This window comes from Gobius niger (assembly GCF_951799975.1).
Source record: "Gobius niger genome assembly, chromosome: 4".
Classification (NCBI taxonomy): Eukaryota; Metazoa; Chordata; class Actinopteri; order Gobiiformes; family Gobiidae; genus Gobius; species Gobius niger.
The window spans coordinates 38,007,924-38,028,351 of NC_136855.1; the positions used below are offsets into that span (position 1 = coordinate 38,007,924).

The following is a 20,428-nucleotide window of genomic DNA, read 5'->3' on the forward strand; positions in this document are numbered from 1 at the left end:
GAACGCAGTGTGTGTTTACCGGTGGACTGCTGTTCGTGTCCCGCTGTAGCTCACGGCGACGGTGCGAGGACTGGGCGAGTGTGGAGCTGACGCGGGGAGGGTCCGCAAAGACGTTCGGACAGGTGGACCCGTGCGGGGCTAAACGCTCACGGTGGCGCCAAGGAGGAGCGTGAGCGTTGGTTTATATATTTCCTGTGGTCATTTCTTAGTACCTGGTATTCGGTGATCAAAGGACCTGTACTTGTGACACATGTTTTGAGTCCTAGAGAAACCTTTGAATTTTTTTTCTATCATACTTTTGTCTATTTCCGAGATTTGTTGTAAGGCTCGGTGGATTAGGTCCACATACCTTTATTTTAACACTTTTCTTTTTTTGGAAGTTCTCCTGCTTTATCTTTATTTTTTTATTTTAACAAATGCATTTTTTTTTAGTTTAGTTTATTTCGAAGAATTTAAGAACAATGATAGTACAAGTAATGGATACCAATACAGCAATTGTTCAAAAAGGAGTGGGTTGAAGTGTGACCTTATTTAGTCCCACCCCCTTTTCTACTTGATATTTTTACAGGAGCAAAAGAAGCTCAGATCGTTCTTCTTTTACAACAACCTGCTCAATATTTACCACAATTGTTTTACAAACTCTGAATGTCTTTCTACAACATACACATCACGGCCATAGAAATCCAGCGACAATAATGTTACTGATTGTTTAAATTGTTGTTTAAATTATAATTAATATCCAGCTCTATAGTTTGTGAAGACCATGTTTTTATACATAGATTTAAATTGGCAAACTCTGGTACATTTCTTGAGTGACACATTCAAGCTATTCCATAGTTTTACGCCGCAAACAGCAAGTCAGAAACTCCTCCTAGTGGATCGGACAACTGGGGTTTTGAAATTCATGTGACCCCTTTATCTATACTGGCTGGTAATAGATCATTTTTAGCTTTAAACATCATTATTGCGGTGAAATAATTGATTAGATCCTTCAGTTTAAGTTGATTTGACTTTTATAAATGTATAAAATATCTTCACAAAAACTGATAAATAAATAAATAAATAAAGTTTAGTTTAATTGTTTAGTTGAGCATTCCTCAAAGGGCGTGGGCCGAAGCAAGAAGCCTATGAGCCCCCACCCCCAATAAATAAATTAAAAGAAATATGATTCATCATCTTCGAGGCGACGACAAGGCCAAGCATAAAGTTGTAGTTCATTATGATCAAATTGTTGTTGTGGTCGTGCGGCTCAAGGTTGGAAAAGAAAACCCTAGAAATGCACATGGTCTGCTCTTGAAGAGGGAACAGCTTAAAATAGGTCCCCTTTAAGTTACAGCATCAAAGCGCCGTTGCTTTGGACTGCAGCGCTGGATGTGATCAGAGATAGTGCAGATCTATAGGCGGAAGGTGCGCGTGAGCCAGTAGGGCCACAGTAAACAGTGCATTAGAGTCCACAGTGTTCCACAGCAACAGTAAATGTCAACGGTCCATCACAGACAGAGCAGAGGCCGAGGACACAGCCGGGGATCAGGGGAGGCACATACAGGGAGGATTGCATGTCGGCACACTTGAATAGTTAGGACTTCTCTCATAAGGATCTCTCGCATCGTGGTCGGAGCTCACGTGGTAAAAAATTAAATTCCACCGTTATTTTGCAAATGACATGCTGACAAATCAGTAAGTGCAGAGGAAAAGTGTAAACTGTACTGTAAAACTGTAAAAATGTGAGGACACGCACGACAAAATCCAAGAAATAAAAAGAATGTAGTGGAAGCAGTAGAAATAGAAGCTGTTTTTTTCCACTGTTGCCTTTAGCAGAGAGAGAGGAAAGCCCTGATTAAAACAGGAAAATCCTACTACATGATTAACATTTCACAACATCATGTCTCCAGTAAAAAGGGTGATTTTGCCGATTGTAGCATTTAGCAGAGTTAGCATAACATCTGCACGTAGTATACATTCATAGTTAGTCTTAAAGAGGGGGTATTATGCTTTTTTCAATCACATAGCACCAGTCTATATCACACTACAATGATGACCAAACCTTCTGTTGGTCTGTAAATGCAGTAAATTAGAATAACTGCCTTGTATAAAATTGCTCTCTCAAAATGGCTGTCGTGAATGTCTGAGCCTTTCCGACACGCCCCCTCCACACGCTGTCTGTGGCATCAGTGGGGAGGGGGTTCTGCTGAGGAGCAGTGGTTGGTTACTCGGCTGGTGACGAAAGCTCGGAGGCGTCTCCAGGAGGTGGGGGCGTTCCTAGGAGGACTCAGGCAAACCTATCCCTAAAATGGCCGCCATCAGAGTTTTTACAGATTACTCAAAAATACGTGAATGTGCCAAGGCAACACTTCAGGCATGTTTATAATGAGGAAATGACATAATAACATGTTGTAAAGCTTGAAAAAGTCGATTTTGCAAAATCCCCCCCCTTTAAGCAGCTTCTTTCCTCTAGCTTTTGGGCTGGCACATCTGAATAATTTCATAAACTCCATCAAAAGGTTGTATGTGTCCACAGACTCATGGCCCTTGACTTTATTCAATGGTCGCTTCTTAATGCAGTGGCCATTTGTGTCATGTTTCCTCTGTGACGCCGCCCACGTGCTCTTTGTTATGAAAGCAGAGGTACAGACGTGTTGAGTCTTATCACGTACTGAGTTCTAAACCCTGCTGCACGGAAAAACAACATTCTGTTTCAGCACTGAATGATCATTCTTGAGCAGCGCAGGTCAAGAAAAGTCACCTGTGACCTCCAGTGACCCGAGTCTGTAAAGACGCCGGACACACAGTCCCTTCTGCTCTTCACGCTCATGGTCGAATGCTGTTTGACAGACTCACTACTGCTCTGTCATCGGCCCCTTGACCTGGAGTTTACAAACACGTTTACGGTTTGGATGGAGTTTGTGTGTCTGGTGCCGTCCTTGTTTTTCTTTCTGAATGGCTCTGCCACGTTCGGCTTTCCCGTTTTGTGCTAGTATTAGTGGCTATCGGCTCTGTTTTTTGGCTCCATCAGTGGGGAGTTTGCTTGTGTGATTTTATTTTCATTTTTGTTTTTTTTGTGCGCCTCGTGCCTCGGTGTTGGTCTTCGGGAGGGCCTCACCGATGCATGGCCTGCTGTGTGAGGCACGCCTGGCTGCGGGGGAGGGCTCTGCGGTCTGGTCGCAGGTCTCCTCTCTGCTTCCAAATAAGCAGGCTCCGGACATGGAGGTCGTCAATGTTATCGCTGAGGCTTATCCCATGTGTGGTCGGTCACTATCAACAGGTGTGAGGTACCACTCCACCAGGGGCGTCTCCACTTCCTGTGTGCGATGGCTGACGCTGGAGACGGTTGTGAACTATGTTTCTATGAATCCTGAATGACCACCAGAGCGTTCAGTCCCTCTGAACCCTTTCTTGATGTGAGAGTCATTTTACTTTATTTGCCCGGCTCTGCCCTGGCTCTTCCCTGTCCATTCCACGCAGGGAATTAGTCTGGTCACGGAGCACTTGGAGCAGTTTGAAGGGGCGGGGCCTAACGCGCACAGATTGTCAGTGAAATAAACCAATTTGCGATTTGCGGACATGGCGACAGGTGTGTCCAATTCAAAAAATATGAAGTGAATATGAACTCACGCCGAAGCAAAATCCTCAACTACTTCATCCATGATTAGTTTTGGCTAATGTTATTACACTAGTGGAGCAGCGAGTGACGTAACCTTGTCATTTCTCTGTGACGGTCGTGATTGGTTCGGCCTTAGCCGCCAATCAGCAACTTGTTTACCGTGTGTGGCCAGACCCGCCTTCTTTCGCACAGAAAGAAGAGGGTGTGGTTTATCAGGCTATGACTTTAGACTTGCGTAGGTCACCGGAGGTCACAGGTGACTTTGCTATTAATTTCTCAACCTGCGCACGCTCAAGAATGACCATTCAGTGCTTGAAGCACCGTCTCCGGGATTCATAGAACCATAGTTACATCCATAGTTACATACGTAGCTTACGTTATAGGCCATTATCCAGCTGGACAGTACAGAGTGAAAGACAGTGAAGAGCAGGGAGAGACTATCAGCAGATTGTTGGAGCTGGGACTCTGTCCTGAAAAAGGCTACGACGGAGAGTGCAGGGTCATGGATTGGAACGTGTTGGGGTCCAAAGAGTTGGTGCACAGGAGTTACTGTAGGTTCTTGCCCACTCTGCAGAGCGGCCGACTGGACCCCGGCTGGACAGAGTGAATCAGGGGCACATGAGCAACACATTAACCACAATTACACTCAATATACCAGTACAACTATATTTTACATTGTTTTCAACTACCTTTAGCAGATTGATTTGACACTGCTTGTGCTTACAATCTCAATACCACAAACTGACCTGGACAGAGGACAAACATGAGTGAATGATGGAGAGAAAAGGTTCAGTTGTTTTTTAAACAGGTAGAAAAACCACACAGGACGACCCAGTTCGACCATGTTGTAATTGTGTCATGTAACAGAGCAACAAACACAGCCCTCATTTCTTATGCAGAACTGACTCTCCCTAAATGTCACTGCCGCTCTCGAGATTTTGATCTTTCTGTAACGTGGCCAAAAGCTAAACAAATAAAACTTGAATTTGCGTCCCTTCTAAGTTAAATGCACATGCCTAAAGATTAATTTAAAATGTACAAATAAAGCTCAGCCATTGTTATTCACGAGTGCCCCAGTCCCCGAGCCTCGTCTCTATTGTTATGTTAATATCCAGGTGCACACACTGAGCCGATGCCGATCTGTTCTTCAAAGGCTCAGGCTGAAGTCAGGATTTTATCGCATTATGATGCTGGTAATTAGTCATATGCTGCTTTAAAAGTGCCAAGAGGAGCAAACGTAAGCCGCGTGTTTCTGCCAGACTCCCAGGCCACCGGCGCTGCGTCTGAAATAATGGGCTTTATCTCTGCTACGACTGAATGATAAAACAGCTGATTAGGATTGTGTTCCATGTAACTCAGCTCGCCCTGTGGTCTCAAATGCTGGCGTTTTGTTGGCCCCTGGTCTTTATTAGACAGGACGGCTCAGGGTGAAAGGGGGTGACAGCAGAGCAGGGAGAGACATTCAGCAAACTGTTAGGACTCACTGCCGGCGTCTGATCCACGTGAGAGATGAAAGCCCATTAACACAGGCAGGTTATACGAGATAATATTTCATGCTGATGTTAGCGTTAAGCCGCTGTTAACTCTACTTTAGCTCGTGACATTAGCACGTAGCTTACCTTCATAGCTCGTCTTTCGCTGCTTCTTTCCTCTAGTATTTGCCTTTGCTTCTCTAAGTAATTCCATGAACCAAACAAAAGACACAGGGCCAGATCTTGTGGTTCATAGCACAGGCAGTAGAGCAGACGGGTGGCGCTCCTTGCAATCTCCAGTGTCATACCTGAGGCAAAAAGTGGGCAGGACAGGAGGGGGGACAGACTCGCATTGCGATGTTGTGGTGCCGCCCCCTCCCCATGCTTTCCCCAGACCTGCGGAAGGCGGTGGGTTTGCTCCTGTAAATGCGTAACATGCTGATGCAGCGCAATGTTTAATAAAGATTAAAGAAATAAAAGTGTCCCTCCGCTGCTGCAGATCCAAGATGAGCGGGCGGGACAGAAAGGCAGCAGCCTCGCGCTGGACACCGTTCGAATGCGCAAAGTTACGAAATGTAAAGGATTTAATTGATCAGAAACTGTCATATCGGCCTCGGAGGAGTTACAGAGTTATGCAGCAGTTACAAGAAAACTGTAGCGTATTGGAACATTTGAGCTACAACTGCGGGATTCTGGGAGCGGCTGAATTGGAAGAAAAAAAAAAGTTACTCTGCGGCCTGTAAAATGCGCTTCTTTCTTTTGGACTGAGCTGTGGCTCCACAAGGAGCGTCATCAGGAGGTAAAGACTGACACACGATGGAAATGTCTCCTTAAAACGCAGCTCAAACCTGGTGTTGTGGCACTTGAGGCATGTGTGGTTTATTTATGGAAAACTGTTGTTGTCTTGGTGTTGGGGGTGTGTTTGGTGTTAGGGGCACGTTGATCTACTGTATTAAAGTAAACCCATGCGTAACCGATGCTCAAACAGAGTTTTCAAGGCAATTTCGCTTTTGTTTTCAATTTGACGTCGAGGAGAAGAAGACAAGGCAGAGCGATGTAAAGAGGAACCTAATGTGAAGGCTGCCACAGAAGAGCGGTTCCCAGTGCTGCTTGTAATGAACCACACCTCAGTCGGAGAGGCCCTTGTGGCGCCGCCTTTAGCGCCACATGCAGGATCACGCGCGCACCACGTTGCGTTTAGAGTTGCGCACGGACTGCACCAGTCACAAGATCTGGCCCACAGTGTTCTCATCGAGGCAAACAAAACTTTTCATCTGCGATCTGTTGTTCCTTTAGTTATGTGTATTCCAGCGTGTGCATCCGTGCAACTGCGGTCTTTTAGATCAGTGGACAGCTGTAGGGGTGGGACTTCAGCTTTTAAAACCCCGCGCACCTTTGTTCTCCCTCTCATTCTTCAATCCAATCCAATCCACTTTATTTATATAGCACATTTTATAAACAAGTGTTTCCAAAGTGCTGCACATAAAATCGGCAATATAGGAATAAAAAATTAAATAAATATAATAAAATCAAGTGAAACCAAACTATACATTTAGCTAAAACAATAAAATAGTTCTTCGGTTTGGTCTTGTCCCTCTCTCAACTTGCGTGTTCATGTCAGGAGGAGAGGACACATCGCGCGGGGTAGTTTTAACTTTGATTTTGTATATGCGTTGTTTCTGCATGTTTTGTTTTCCTTACGGGATTTGAAGTGTTTTTAGTTTAACGCACCCCTGCCGTAATGGATTGATCCTCCCGCCCAGCCAATCAGACTGTTCCCCCAAACGGCGTAATCAGTGGACAGTGTTTTTAAACGAGGAAGTGGGACTGGAAGAGGGAGAGTCACCGGTGGACGTGGGGACCGAGGGACAACTCGACGCCGCCGCCCTATCGCAGCAGGACCGTGGATCCAAGGCCAGCAACAGCAACAGCAGACAGCATATGATACGCCCTACAAGAGCTAAGTGAAGGGACGAACCCATGATTATCGCCGTAGGCGTGTGTGTGTGTGTTGACGGGTTTTGACGAGCGGTTTCACTGACGGCTACTGTGTCGCTGTTTCCAGCTGTGCTTCGCCTGATCGCACGGAGGGGTGTCGCGGACCTGCGAGGGGATCGAACCACGGGACGTATACGGAGCTCCACGCAGCAGAGGCGCAGCGCCTACCCGATAGTCTGCCGGGACGGCTCCAGGCTGGTGACTCATACCACGGATTATCATTCCCCGGAAATCGTTTTAACCTTAGAGTTTTTAACGAACATTTTATCTGAACAATTATTTTTATCAGAACAATTTTATCCAAAAGACTTTTATGGCAATAAACTTTCTAAAACTTTCATTTGTGTTGTGTTGTGTGGCCCGGGCTCAGAACGAGTTTCAAACTGCGACATTTTGGCGTTGTTGGCAGTAGCCCTTACCACACAGCACAAACATGCCAGACGTAAATAATCCACCTGTGGACATACAAGCTGCACCAGTAGGAAACCAAGCTATTGTTAACACAATGGTTATGCCTTTGTTTATGGGTGTGCCCTGGGTGCCAAAATTTTCGGGGGAATGTGATCAGGTGAAATTTGGAGAATGGGTTTGGCAAATTGAGGCCATGTTGAGAGCCCAAGGTCTCAGTGATCAACAAAAAGCAGACTTTGTCATTGGGGCACTAGAGGGCAGCGCACGCAGAGAAATTTTACTACTTGATTCCAACCTCAGAACTACTGCGGCACAAATTCTATCCCATTTGAAAGGGTTATATGGGAAACGGACTTCTTTAGCGCAATTACGAGTCCAATTTTTTAAATGTCAGCAGCAGGAAGGAGAAAGCGTAGGGGCGTTCATTTTACGTCTCCGTGAGCTTTTTAGTAGGTGGAGAACAGAGGAGCCAGGTGGCAGTGCACAGGACGAAATCACTGCTCGTGACCAACTGATCCTGGGTCTGAGGGCCGGCCCCACCCAACAGGAGCTCCAGAGGCTGGTGCGGCGCAATCCCGACCTTACCTTCGCAAGGGTCTGTGATGAAGCCCGTGCGCTAGAGGACGACCATGCTGGCTCAGAACACGCTTGGACATCAAGGGTACAAACACCTATTGCATCTACTCACAAGCCTAATGACTCGTTTGACTGGAAGGAAAAATTTAAAGCTGACATACGCCAGGAAATGCAGGAACAACTGTCAATATTAAGCAAAACTCTCGTAGAGGAACTTAAACAACAACTGCTCCCGAGTCAAGCCTACGCTCATCCTAATAACTCCTTTAGGAGGAGACAGGCCGCTGCTCCGAGCCATATAACTGACTTCCAGTGGGACGATCAGGGGAGACCTATATGCAAACTGTGTAAACAAGTGGGCCATATTTTAAGATACTGTCCAAAAAAAACACAATCACCACCGACTTTAAACTAGAAACCCCAGCCACTGTTGGGCAGGTAGCTGGGGAAAAGCCACCGGAAATTTTAAAGGAGAAGATGGTTGGCTCATGCCCAGGGGTTGAGATAATGGCTTCAGGTGTAAAAATTCCTTGTGTTCTGGACACTGGCTCCCAAGTGACGCTGTTTTCAGAGACATTTTTCCATAAATGGTTTAATAAGGTGCCCCTACGGAGCACCGGAGAACTAAAATGGCTAACTCTTAAGGCTGCTAATGGACTACAGATTCCGTATGTGGGTTATGTAGTGCTAGATTTCGAAGTAGCTGGAGTGGAAGTGCGGGACAAGGGTGTCATTATAGTAAAGGACTCATGCCTTGGAGCAGACAAGGCTATTCTTGGAATGAATGTCATTTTTAGCTGCTGGGAGTCTTTGTTTCAAGGAAACCACCCAGGGACTACAGCCTTCAGAGTGACTGTAACCCCATCAGCTTACAATCATTGTGAGAGGGCCTTCGTAGTTTGTAACAGTGTTGCTCAACACCAGTTGACTGATGGGAGGATTGGTGTTGCTCGTCTGACCAAAAACACCACTGTTGAGGTCCCACCACAAAGTGAGGTGGTTTTATGGGCAAATGTCTTGGGGACAGCGCAGCTCCCTCATGGTGACGTCCTGGTGGAAGGGACAACTGGGGGAATGGAGTGGCAAGTGGCACGGACGCTCTGCAGCTTCAAAGGGGGTAAGATACCTGTGAGAGTTCAAAATCTTAACCCTTACCCTGTCACCATTCCTCCAAGGCAGGCACTCGCTTCTGTTTTTCTGCTGTCATCTGAACAGATCTGTAATGAACAGGACCTGGTGTTGACTGCAACTGATCCAGGCACGGTGGAAGTGGACGTGAGACCAACCCTCGCCTCTCCACCATCAAACCACCCGGTGTGCACGCTACGTGGTGAAAACCTCAGCCCAGAACAACAACATAAGATGGATAACCTTCTGCGGCATTGGAGCTCAGTCTTTGCAGCCAATGAGGATGATTTCGGCCATACCAGCGCAGTGTTGCATCAAATTCCAACAGGAACCGCACCACCAAGCAGAGAAAGGTACCGCCCTGTTCCTCCGTCTCTGTATTCTGACTTGCGTAGCCTTCTACAAAACATGCTGGACCAAGGAGTTGTTAGAGAAAGCTCTAGTCCATGGGCAGCCCCTATTGTCCTTGTGAAAAAGAAGGATGGGTCATGGCGTTTCTGTGTGGATTACAGGAAATTGAATGCGCTAACCCATAAGGACGCCTTCCCCTTGCCCAGGATTGAGGAATCCCTTACTTGTCTCAAACAAGCGTGTTGGTACTCCACCCTTGACCTCGCCAGCGGCTATTGGCAGGTAGAAATGGACCCAAAGGATAGGGAGAAAACCGCTTTCACCACCCCACTAGGCTTGTATGAATTTGACAGAATGCCATTTGGCCTCTGTAACGCACCGGCCACTTTTCAGCGGTTAATGCACCGATGTTTAGGTGGTCTGATACATGACTCCCTCCTGATCTATCTAGATGATGTCATTGTGTTCTCACCCGATTTTGACTCTCACTTGTCTCATTTAGATCAAGTTTTCCAGCGTCTGTCGAAACACGGCCTCAAACTTCAACCACATAAATGCCACTTTTTCCAACGCAAAGTCAAATACTTGGGACATGTTGTCAGCCAGGAGGGGGTATCAACAGACCCCGACAAGACTGCAGTGGTCCAACAGTGGAAGCCCCCGCACACTGTAAAAGAGGTTAGATCATTTTTGGGCTTCGTGGGTTACTACAGGCGTTTCATTCCGGCCTTTGCCAAGATTGCCGCCCCGCTGCATGCCCTTCTGAGAGGTTCTGCTGCTGTGAGCAAAAAGGAACAAAGGGTTACTTGGTCACCCGAGTGCCAAACAGCATTTGAAAAACTTAAACTCGCCTTACTAAGTACACCTGTACTCGCCTATGCTGATTTCTCTAAACCTTTCCATCTCTACACAGATGCGAGTCTGGAGGGACTAGGTGCAGTCTTATCCCAAGTTCAGGAGGGACGTGAAAGAGTCGTCGCATATGCCAGCAGAAGCCTGCACCCCACGGAAAAGAATGATCAAAACTACAGTTCTTTTAAACTGGAACTTTTGGCACTAAAGTGGGCCGTGACTGATAAGTTTAAGGACTATTTGTTAGGGGCCACTTTTACAGCTTACACTGACAATAACCCATTAGTCCATTTGGATACCGCTCAGTTGGGCGCAGTTGAGCAAAGGTGGGCGGCAAAGCTGTCAAATTACCAATTTACTATTAAGTACAGACCAGGTGTGGCAAATAAGAATGCTGACGTTTTGTCCAGGCTCCCACAGAGCTGTAGACCCGACACCAGTGTTGACTCAAATCCCGTGACTGCAAAGCTTGACGATGTGACGGAATGGCGTGAAAACCAGCAGAAGGATGAAGCACTCAGACTGGTTTGTGCATGGCTTCAGCAGGACACGAGACCCCTCAAAGAGGTGAGACTTGCAGCACCACAATTGGCCAGAAGCCTTCTTAGACACTGGGACAAGCTCCAATTGAACCAAGGTCTTCTTCAGCGCGCTGTGAAAGATCCTCTAACAAGTGAAATTTTCCATCAAATAGTGGTTCCCCCGGTATGCCAGCATCTACTGTGGGAACGCTATCATTCCTCGAGTGGACACATGGGAGCTAATCGGATTGAGGCATCATTGAGGAGATCGTTCTTTTGGCCACACATGGGGGAGGATGTACGCAAGTGGACAATGCAGTGTACCTCCTGCTGTGAACAAAAAGCCGGGCCAGAGGTAAGAGCACCCCTCCAGCCCATACAGTCCTCTTACCCCCTGGAGACGGTGGCCATTGACTTTCTGTCCTTAGGAAACCCCCAAAGCCCCTATCCGTATGTCTTGGTGATGACCGATCTATTCTCAAGATTCGGGTGGGCCGTGCCAACAAAGGATCAAACAGCAGTCACCACAGCCCAAGCCCTCTGGCGAAATGTGATCCAAATATGGGGTTGTCCTGAAAGAATCCTGTCTGATAGAGGAGCAGCATTTGAATCCACTGTACTCCAGCAGCTTTGCAATCTTTACGGCTGCAAGAAGGTACGAACCACACCCTACCATCCGCAGGGTAATGGCGCCTGCGAACGTTTTAATCAGACTCTGTTAACCTTGTTGGCCTCCTTGAGTGATGAGGAGAAAGTGAGATGGACAGACAGCCTACCTGCCTTGCTCTTCACATATAACAACAGCGCACATAGTAGCACTGGCCTCACCCCTCATTTTGTTTTGACAGGACGTCACGCCCGGCTTCCTGTAGAGATGGCCACAGGAGCTCCAACAGAGTCTCAAGCCTACAACATGCATGACTGGGTTGCTAATCATCACCGGACACTGACCAAAGCTTATAAACATGTAATTACGCGAACAAAAGCACAACAACAAAAGGATAAGGACAGGTATGACAAAAGATGTCAGGATGTACCGCTACTCCCAGGAGAAAGGGTGCTGCTCAGAAACTTCCATCGCCATGACCAAGGCAAGCTGGCGCCCCGTTGGCAACGGTCACCCTACGTTGTTGTGTCTCAACTCCACCCTGATTCGCCGGTATATGAAATTCGGCCTGAAGGTCAGGTGGGGCCTATAAAGACTATGCATCGCAATAACCTTAAACCATGCCCACTAGAACCTGGCGATCAGTTGGTTACGGAGCCTGCCCAATCGAGACACTCTGTGCCACCAAATTCTATGCCGCTCTTCTTACCTGTTGTATTACGAGTCTCGTTCGGCACCCGAGCCAGCAGGGAATGAACAAACGCCAGACCCAGGGTTTCCACATGAACAGCCACTCGTAAGACGTTCTCAGCGTCGCAATTTGGGTAATCTACCGTTAAGGTACAGAAACCAATCACTGTAGTAGTCGGGACGACTATCTGAAAACTGGGGGGAGATGTCAGGAGGAGAGGACACATCGCGCGGGGTAGTTTTAACATTGATTTTGTATATGCGTTGTTCCTGCATGTTTTGTTTTCCTTACGGGATTTGAAGTGTTTTTAGTTTAACGCACCCCTGCCGTAATGGATTGATCCTCCCGCCCAGCCAATCAGACTGTTCCCCCAAACGGCGTAATCAGTGGACAGTGTTTTTAAACGAGGAAGTGGGACTGGAAGAGGGAGAGTCACCGGTGGACGTGGGGACCGAGGGACAACTCGACGCCGCCGCCCTATCGCAGCAGGACCGTGGATCCAAGGCCAGCAACAGCAACAGCAGACAGCATATGATACGCCCTACAAGAGCTAAGTGAAGGGACGAACCCATGATTATCGCCGTAGGCGTGTGTGTGTGTGTTGACGGGTTTTGACGAGCGGTTTCACTGACGGCTACTGTGTCGCTGTTTCCAGCTGTGCTTCGCCTGATCGCACGGAGGGGTGTCGCGGACCTGCGAGGGGATCGAACCACGGGACGTATACGGAGCTCCACGCAGCAGAGGCGCAGCGCCTACCCGATAGTCTGCCGGGACGGCTCCAGGCTGGTGACTCATACCACGGATTATCATTCCCCGGAAATCGTTTTAACCTTAGAGTTTTTAACGAACATTTTATCTGAACAATTATTTTTATCAGAACAATTTTATCCAAAAGACTTTTATTCAATTCAATTCATCTTTTTTATTTGAGCATCTGAGCTCCACAAAGTTCTTCATAGGAACAGAGTTCAGCAGAGTAATTCAGCAAAAGAAAGATACATGCGTAGGTGAATAGCCAAATAGATAAATAAATAACGTGGATATGATGCTCAAAAGGAGTAGGCAGAAGCTTCAGCTTGTTAGAGCCTACCCCCTTTCGTACTTAAGAAATAGTTACATTCATTTACTATGCACAAAGAAGATATGACATAAAGTCATTTTATCATATTCCAGTGACTTTACAATCATCAATATTTATGTTACAACATTCTGCTGGTTCAAAGACAGGGAAAGAAAACTCAATAATTACAAATACCCATCACTGCCAAAAACAACGAGTCACCAATCTTAAGTTGAACATTTGTTCCTTGTTGTTTTTTGTTTTTAGTTAAGTACTTTTAATGGACACAATATTATTGATTATATTAATTACGACCACATTATATGATTGATTAATAAATGTAATTTATTTGATATTTTATGCTATTATATCATTATTGGTTAATTTATTATACTATTATTTTATTATTATTGTTGCTATTAATTCATAATCAGTCACTTCATTGTCACCATCTACAGCAGACTATGTGACAGTGAGAGCCCTATTCTGTGATGTGCATTAAAAAGCAGAGTGTGGGTCAGCTGGGAGGGGGCAATGACCCCCAGTCAACCGGCCCAACCCTGCTGCCCTGAGTAGTGACTTTACAAGTGAACGTTAGTAATCTGTGCTGTATGATGCTTCACATGACGAGTTTAATGAGCCCATTGGGAGGAGGGGGGGCCCTTCTCTCCAACAGGTCCATGTCTCGCCTGCCCTGATCCTTTGTATAGTTGAGAAGCAGTGATGGTGACAACAAGCAGACACAATATTGAGTTACTTGAGGTTTGTCTTTGTTATACTTGGTTTAGTTATGACACATCAGAAAAAGTATTGGTGATAAACGATCGAAGTAGATGTAACAGCGATCTGCATTTGTACTTATAGCCAAATATAGCCATATATATATCTATATAGCTTTGACTTCAGATTCACATATCTGATACAAAACAGAGATATGTGAGTAAGACAAAACAAACAGTTATATACACTATGTACATACATATACATCAGTGGATACAATCTCTTTTTTTTTTTTTTTTTTTTTTTTTTTTTTTTTTCCTCCTCTGCAAAACTAGTTTGTCAGTTACAGTACTACAACATAGATATTTTACTGCAGTTGTTTCCATTTCCACACTCAAGGACATTCCTCCGTCCTGTACGCAGACAGTATGAGTTGTTTATACTTTGATTTGAATTGATAAACGGATGAGCATTGCTTGAGTTGGACTCCCAGTTTATTCCAGAGCCGGACACCAGACACAGACACACACATTCGTTTCCTCGTGGAACTAATAGTTGGTACTTTAAGTTGACAACATCCCCTCAAATTGTAACACTCATCTCTTTTTGTGAACAGTTTTTGAATATTTTGTGGTAATAAGTCCCGGTTGGCTTTATACACTAATTGTGCTGTATAAAAATCAACTAGATCCATGAGTTTGAGCATGTTACTTTGTAAGAACAATTTATTTGTGTGTTCGAGGTAACCAACTTTGTGAATAGTTCTGATTGCTCGTTTTTGGAGTATTACAAGGGGATGGAGTGAACTTTTGTAATTATTACCCCAAACCTCAATTCCATAAGTTAAATATGACAGTATAAGACTTGAATACAATATATACAGAGCCTTATGATTTAAAACATACTTAGCTTTGTTTATTATCGCAATATTTTTTGATATCTTTCTCTGTATGTGTCCAATGTGTGATTTCCAGCTCAGTTTGTTGTCTATAGTGATTCCCAAAAATTTGATTTCTGTTACTTTTTCTATTTTAGTACCATTTATAGTTATCCATAATTCAGGATTTTCCTTGTAATTGCCAAACATGATCATTTTTGTTTTGTTCAGGTTGAGTGATAATTTGTTTAGATCCAGCCATGTTTTAAGCTTAGCTAGTTCCTGATTTACATCTTGTATTAGTCTATTATAGTTATCGTTTGAATAAAATATGTTGGTATCATCAGCAAATAACACCATTTTTAATAACTCTGACACTTTAAATATATCGTTGATATATAAATTGAATAGCAAAGGTGCCAGTATAGACCCTTGAGGCAGTCCACAAACAATGCCCATACATTTTGATTCAGTGTCCCCCATCTTAACAAATTGTTGCCTCTCGTCTAAATAGCTTTTAATCCAGTTCCCAGCAACTCCCCGAATACCATATTTTTCTAATTTTTGTACCAAGATAGAATGATTGATAGTATCAAATGCTTTCTTAAGATCTATAAAGATTCCAACAGCATGTTTTTTGTTGTCTAAAGCACTGGTGATTTCTTCCACAGCATCAATAACGGCCATAGTGGTCGATCTTTTGGGTCTAAATCCGTATTGCCCTTCGTAAATTAGCTTGTGCTTCGTGATAAATTTATCCAACCTGCTGTTGAACATTTTCTCCAATATTTTTGAGAACTGCGGCAGAAGAGAGACTGGTCTGTAGTTTGTAAATATGTGTTTACTTCCGTTTTTAAATAGAGGTAACACTTTGGCTATTTTCATTTTATCTGGAAAAGTTCCAGTTTGGAATGAGACATTACATATGTGAGTAAAGGGTTTCAGAATATTGTCAATAATTATTTTTATTAATCTCATATTTATGTCCAAACAGTCCATCGATGACTTATTTTTACATTTATTCACAATAGATTTGATTTCAGTCTCACTCACGTCTGAGAGGAAGATGGTTTGCGGGTTCCTTTCTATAACTGAATCCACCATTATGTTATTATTACATGCTGGGATTTGGGCGGCTAATTCGGGTCCAACATTTATAAAAAAATCGTTGAATTTATTGACAATATTCTTCATATCATAGTTTTCAGTATGGTCATCTATAAAGTAGTCCGGATATGAGTTAACTGTACAACTGTCTCTTAACAATTTATTCAGTAAACTCCAGATTCCTTTAATATTACTTTTGTTTTCATTTAATTTGTTATCGTAGTATAATTTTTTGCTGTTTCGTACAATGGTTGTCAGTTTGTTCTTGTATATTTTGTACCGTTCTTCAGATTCTTTTGTTCTTTGCCTCATAAATTTTCTATATAAATTATTTTTCTTTTTACATGCATTAAGTATTCCTTGTGTTAGCCATGGACACTTAGATGTTTTTTTCTCTCTTGTATATTGACGCGCAGGGCAGTGTTTGTTATATAATGAACAAAATATTTCCAGGAATGTATTGTAGGCCCTGTTCACATCATTCTCCACAAGCACATTTGTCCAGTCCTGGTTAGCTAGCTCACAATTTAGCGCATCAATAGACTTCTCGGTTAGTACCCTTTTATATGTATTTTTTGGAGATTCATCGTTTTTTTCATAATTGTCGTTGAGCAATGCAAATACAGGAAGATGATCAGTTATGTCAGATATCATGAGACCACTAACATTGGTTTGTTCCATAGCATTTGTAAAGATATTGTCAATGAGTGTTGCACTATGCGAGGTAATCCTACTAGGCCTGGAGATAGATGGGAAGAGGCTCATACTATACATAGCGTTCACAAAATCATCAGTAGCACGATGGTTGTTTGGATTCATCAGATCAATATTGTAATCACCGCAAATAAATAATGTTTTATTGACAGTAGAGAATGTTCTCTCCATCCATTCGGTAAATAATTCAATGCTTGACCCCGGTGATCGATAAATACAACTAATTATAATATTTTTTTTCCTTTCACAGTTAATTTCAATTGTTACACATTCAAGTAAGTTATCAACTGATATTGACATTTTTTCAATCATTTTGAACTTTATTTTATTGCTTACATATATAGCTACCCCACCACCTGCTTTGTTTTTCCTGTTCACATAATTTAAGTCATATCCTTCCAATTCAAAGTTGTCAATGCCTTTTCTTTCGTTAAACCATGTTTCTGAAATTGCTACTAGGTTAAAAGGAGAAGTAAATTGTTGCAGATACTCTTTAATACTACTGAAATTAGTGTACATGCTTCTGCTATTAAAATGAATAATGGATAGTTTTCCTTTGGTGTTAACAGCATTGAAATCATTATCAGAATAATAGCGGCAGTCAATGTTAGTATCTGACAGAAACATAGTATCAGGATCTAGGTTATTCTCTGGGTCATAATCACTGTGTTCATTGTCCTCTTGAGGATTGTTGAGATTGGATGTCATTGTATACATGTAAAATGATGTATTGTTACCTCTGAGATGTCACTCCCGTTCCAGTCATATCAGTCATATTTGGCTAGCTCCTCCATGCTTCTGACAACCAACACCTTTGCGTCCTCCGGTGGTCCGTTTAGCTTGATGAAGATTTTGCAGTTTCTCACCCAAGTGCTCTGGATTTTGTCTTGCTTCCTCAGGAACCTGGCTTTGCGTGCTATTTCTCCGTTCTTCCGTGTTAAGTGGTCATTCATGTAGACGTTAGTCCCCTTTAGTTTCCGTCCTTGTTTCAGTATTTCGATCTTTTTCTTCCTGTTCGCGAACCGCATTATCACCGCTGGCGGATCGTTGTCTCTTCTCCGCGGGAGCGGGTGGCAGGCCTCGATGTCTTCCACATCCAGCGTTATTCCTTTGGATCGTAGGAAGGTCGCCACCTGGTGTTCCGCGGAGGACGTGTCCTGCTCGTCTGGCTCTGCACCGGTGCCGGCCACCGCTTTGGCATAGTTCCGGGGCTTCACTTTCAGCCCAGTCACGATCACATCATTGACTCTGGAATATTGCTCCATTTCGTCTACCCGCCTTTCCAGGTCAGAGATTCTTTCATCCTTTTCAGCATTTTGCTTCCGCAGCTCTTTGACTTCCTCCATCAGGTGTAGAAGTTGTTTTTGCTGAGCTTTAATAGCGCTTGTTTCAGCTGTTAGGAAGTCGAGTGACTTCAAGATTTCTCCGACCTCCTCCGTATTCGCTGCCTCTCTTGGATGTTTATGCAGCTCTTTCAATGCGTGTAGTTCCTCTGTTAAGGAATCTAGCGACTTTTTTATGTCATCCATCTCTTTTTTCGGTGGCATAACTAGCCACACACGAGGGGCGCCTCTTAGCTACCACCCCAATAGCCGCTCCTCTACTTACACTAATTCTGGCAATTTATGGCAATAAACTTTCTAAAACTTTCATTTGTGTTGTGTTGTGTGGCCCGGGCTCAGAACGAGTTTCAAACTGCGACATTCACAGCAATGCTATGATACAAATTTAGATATTTGTTTTAGTTGCATAGTTAAAATAATGCTGACCTGTTAGTCTTGTCCACCAGGGGTCCAGGCCAGTCTGAAGGCAAGTCGGCTGCTCTGCTGGGACGGTGTATTGCAGGGGTCGCCAACCTTTTTTACCTGGCGAGCTACTTTTACACACGTTGGAGAGCTACTTATGCTTCAAAAACACTTGTGTAAAATGCGGCTTAGGCGGAATTCACCCAGGAGAATTAGTATTTCAAAGAAAATGACTCAAGCTTAGTCCTTATACTTTACAAAATTGACCAAACTGTTCACAGATTGTGTTCAGCAAGTTCAGAACAAACAGAAAATGCATCTAAAATTTGAGTTATCAAGTGTGTAGAGATGTAGAAAGTCTTTGGCGAGCTACCTAGAAAGGCCTGGCAAGGTGCTGGTTGGAGATCCCTGGTGTATTGTATGTTGGGGTCATAGCACCTTACCAGCGCAGAGACCATGGAGCCGACTAATCAGCCTGAGCCCCTCGGAAAGAGATCGTCTGTCACAAAGTTCCTTCCACCAATGCCTTGCTCCTAGGGGGTATGAAAATATGTTCTTTCAATGCTTTAAAAGTTCGGGATTGTTCCCTGGATTGATGCCCTGGAAGTGATATGTCCGGGCTCAGAGCTGCTGGTGCTTCAGGTGTTGCCATGAGAGGACAGATTTTCCACATGGGAATGACGGAAAAACAAGGTGCTATTGGTATAAAAGTAACAATACCTGAATCAAGCACTTAAAGCAGCGCCTGAGCCGAGCCGATGCAGCCACTGTTCAAGCGTGAGTCGCCACGTGGTAACGAGACGCCTGTTTTACAAGCGTGACAACGGACTCGATTGATTTGTCTGTTTGCTGCATCGCCGTTTGTCATTATGGAGCCACCAAGGAAAAGAAAACGTTCCGTGTGGGATCATTTTGCTCTCATAAAGCCTGATGAGGTAATTGTTCTTCCACGGTAGAATAGTTCAGGGCCACAGCTGAAAAAGCGGGATGCTTTGCGACAGACGCAGGTGGAAATATGCAACATTATCACAATTATTATCAGTTGCATTCGTTCTACTACTGTGAAAAAGTCTTGTGATCAAGTCTTTACGCTCAATGAAATCCAAAGAAGGACAAAAATAGTGACATATTTTCACTCCAGTGCTGCTGCCAGGGCAAAGCTGGAATAGCACAGATCAAATGTTGACCAAAAAGTGTCTGTTTGGGTGAATCTGGTGTCTTTGAACACACCAGCGCTTACGCCTGAGGAGCATGAAATCATTGTAGAGGTCCTGGTTGTTCTTGCTCCTTTTAATACAGCCACAGAGGAGCTGCTGTGTGAGGAGAAGCGAGTGAGCGGAAGGAAAATAATACTCCAAAAAGTGCACCATCATTAAAAACACCAGTGGGGAAACGACTCCAACTGGGAGACACTGAAACCCCTGGGACCCAAATTAAGACATGAAGCAGCTTATGACAGAATAGTTGAACTCCAGCGTTACGTGACCAGTCCAAACGCTCCAAGAACTCAAGACCCATTGGAGAACTGGATCTCTCAACAACACACACGTCCACACACGTCCAGAGTCCTGTTTAATCCAAAAATATCTGTGTGCAGCCGCCTCATCGGTTCCATGTGAACGGGTTTTCTCTAAAGCAGAAGAAATTGTGTCCAAGAAAAGAAATCCCCAACATTTCAAACACGTGTTTCTCAGTGAAGTTGGTAGTGCCAGGGTAGTGGGACAGCGAAAGGCCCCCCCCGTCACCAACCCACCTGAACTCTTCACCATCGGACGTCACACCCGGAAGCCACAGTAGCAGGGTCACAGCTTTGGCCAAGTTGTTGTGAAGTTGTTTCATCGTGATGGAGCGTAAAGCCGGCGACGTGAGGGCTTAAAGGAATTGGCTTGTTGCGCGATGTGGCTACGCTAGTTCCTCTGAGCTGAAGTTGTGGGCGCTAGTACTTCCTGTTATTATTATCCATTAAAAATTAGCTTAGACCCGTTCGAATCATCATC

The 20,428-nt window shown here is 44.4% G+C and overlaps 1 long non-coding RNA gene across 1 annotated transcript; it reads left to right on the forward strand.

The window, feature by feature from the left end:
- Nucleotides 1-11,191: 11,191 nt before the first annotated feature.
- LOC306962462 lies at nt 11,192-11,906 on the forward strand. Its single transcript, XR_013792820.1, has 3 exons — nt 11,192-11,265; nt 11,339-11,565; nt 11,759-11,906. It is a non-coding gene; the product is annotated as an uncharacterized lncRNA (long non-coding RNA).
- The last annotated feature ends 8,522 nt before the right edge of the window (nt 11,907-20,428 follow it).